This window comes from Mastacembelus armatus, unplaced genomic scaffold (assembly GCF_900324485.2).
Source record: "Mastacembelus armatus unplaced genomic scaffold, fMasArm1.2, whole genome shotgun sequence".
Classification (NCBI taxonomy): Eukaryota; Metazoa; Chordata; class Actinopteri; order Synbranchiformes; family Mastacembelidae; genus Mastacembelus; species Mastacembelus armatus.
The window spans coordinates 33,306-36,465 of NW_022872923.1; positions in this window are offsets into that span (position 1 = coordinate 33,306).

Consider the following 3,160-nt stretch of genomic DNA (forward strand, 5'->3'; position numbering starts at 1 on the left):
ATACATAGATAGACAGATAGAGATAGATAGATAGATATATACATAGATAAACAGACAGATAGATAGATAGATGATAGATAGATAGATAGATACATAGATAAACAGACAGATAGATAGATAGATACATAGATATATACATAGATACAAACAGACATAGATAGATAGATGATAGATAGATAGATAGATAGAGATATAGACATACATAGATATATACATAGATACAGACATCAATAAATAAATAAATAGATAAATGTATAAATAGAAGCAATCATAAAACTATAAAATTATGTCAAATAAATTCATAAATGGGAAGTTACATAAATAAATGCCTGATTAAAATCCTGACTAAAACTGAAAAGTTGCACATTGTTTGCATAACACAGAGTCCCTATTCTAACCAGAAGATGTTTGAGCTACAGCTTTCCACTGCAGGTAATTGGTAAAGGTTGCAAAAATAGTTTATGCTACATAGCTACTAAGTGCACAACACCACACTTCTCCTCTGGTATCGTCTGGAGCAGGCTGGACTTGAGGGAACTTTAAAAGCTATGTCAGAACCCACATAACTAGGTCCTGACAAATTTTTTAAATTTATAAAATTTAAAAAAGTGAGTGAGCCAATGGAAGGAATGAACAAGTCAATCCAGGTGGTCCACTCCCTATTCTAACCAGAAGGACCAGTTATCATAGTTGACACTCAGAAAGCTAATGGTCATTTAATTTAAAAGAACATAAAATCCCTTCATGGTCACTAAAGTAGGTTGGGACCACAACACATTCTGTGTCAAACTGTGTGGATTTGACATAGATGTGATCAATCAACGTCCCCCTCTCTGTTGTGGGAGATGTGACATATTGAACGTATCCTTTTTCAATCATCATCTTACAAACAGATGAAGATTTCAGTATGTCATCATTAAAGTCTCCCATCACAGCTACAGTTTCACTGTGTACATGAAGCCAATTCAATAACCTTTCCAAATTATATTTAAACAGAGACATGGGGTAAGATGGTGGACGGTAAATAACTGCAACTAATATTTTGTGTTTAACAACAGAATAGACTAAACATTCCAAATCAAAGTCTGGTACTGTGACCTCATAGCTTACGTTTTCATCACAGTACATACCAACTCCACCATGCTGCTGGCTCTGCAGCAAAATCAGAGCTGGATGGGTGCTGCTCTGATAGGACGAATTTTGGGGTCGACTATGGAATCTGAAATGTTCAATTTGGACTGTTTGAATAGATGACTCTGTATTTAACCATGTCTCAGCAACAGCAATGCAGTTAGGCTGCAAATGCTGTACACATGAGGCCAAATCTGAAACATGTCTAGCTAATCCTTGCACATTAATTAAAAATACAGTGAAAACATGTTTATCATGTTTGTGCAAGGATAAACTTTCAACCATGAAGGGAGGCATGTTCTGCATTGCAATTTGAATATTATCATTGCAGTATATGGCCTTTTCCTTGAAGTCCTGAATAACCAGTCCTTCTAAACTCCTAACTCGACTTAAGGCCACATACGCCTGACCTGCAGCAAAAACCTTTTTAAGGGACACCACAGCTTTATCTACTGTTATACCCTGTACTTTGTGGACTGTACAGGCCCAAGCTAATTTCAGTGGAAACTGACGCCGCTTTTCACCTCTCTTATTAGCCAATTCTTCTTCTGGTTCTATACGAGTGGAACCAGTCAGGTCTGCTGGGGTATGTGTGCGCTTCCTTCTTTGTGTGCCCACTTTACTGTCATCAAATTTAACATAAACTGCTACAGGAAGCCGCTTTCCCTCTGGATGTTCTATGTGTGTAACTGTACCACACACCCCATTAACTAGACCATCAGCTACATCTACATTTTTACAAAGCATAACTCGAGCATTTATACCAATTGGGAGAGATTCTAGCATATTTGTATGTTTAGTTTTGCCAAGATGACCCTCTAATTCTTTTAATTTTCCGGTCTTTTTATCAAAACCAAAATCTTGTGCCTGTATTTCTATATAATCAGGACATACGCTTTTGAGTTGCTCAAGATTATGGGCAAATACCTGTTGATTTGTAGGAAAAATGTGTAGCTCAGAAGAATCTTCGCCAGTTTCACACTGTTTTAGTTGTTTAATGTCAGTTTCAAGCATGGGTGTCCCTTTACAACGTGTCCTTAACCGGTTCAATAACTCTGCAAAGGTGTTATCTTTTTGTCTCATAATGGTCGTAAGTTCTGCGACTTTGAATATATGAGTCCAAAAGTTAACACCTAGATTATCAACATACAGAGCTTTACCGTGGACTGGAGGTAACTGATAGAAATCTCCAACAGCTATAACACTAATGTTACCAAATGGGGAAAAGTCACCTGACTGCTTTATCTGACGCAACCTGCCATGAATATAAGCCAATAGTTTATGGTGAACCATAGATATTTCATCAATTATTAAGATCTGGAGGTCCATGTATTTGGCCCTCAATGAATTTAGCTTTTCATCACCCAGCGGTATGTAGGGGAGACGAATATCTTTGCCAATGTTAAATGTAGTGTGGATAGTAGCTGCATTTAAGTTGTAAGCTGCTATCCCTGTCGGTGCAGTTAATAAGACACAGATGTTGTCTGGATTACGGCAGGTTGGTGAGAGCAGTCGAATTGCTTCATACTGAATAGCTTTAATCAGATGACTTTTCCCTGTGCCTGCACCGCCAGTTATAAACACATGTAACGGCTCTGGGTTTTGACCTGATATTTTGTCTAAACACCATTGCCGTATTCTATAGAAAATGGACAGCTGTAGCTCATTTAAGGATCGCATAATGGCAAGCCCCTCGATTCGAGACATGTTATTACATTTCTCTAAATGACAAATTTCCTCACTACGTGTGGCCAAATCCGGAATATTTGGTACCTGCTCTTGCTCAGAGTGATCCTCCTGCGGTTGTTGCTCTCTAAACTCCTGTTTAGACTCTAACCGCTCAACTTCTTGCTCTGGGCAAAGCAAGCACCACGCATCTTCTAAAAGGTCATCATAATCTATTTTCTCTTGGATCGCATCCAAGTCTTCAGGTTCAATTTCAAATCTACATCTGTTTGAGTCAACAACTGATCTGACTGCATGCAATGACCCATCATCAAAACTTAAAAAGCCATTTTCGTAAAATTCC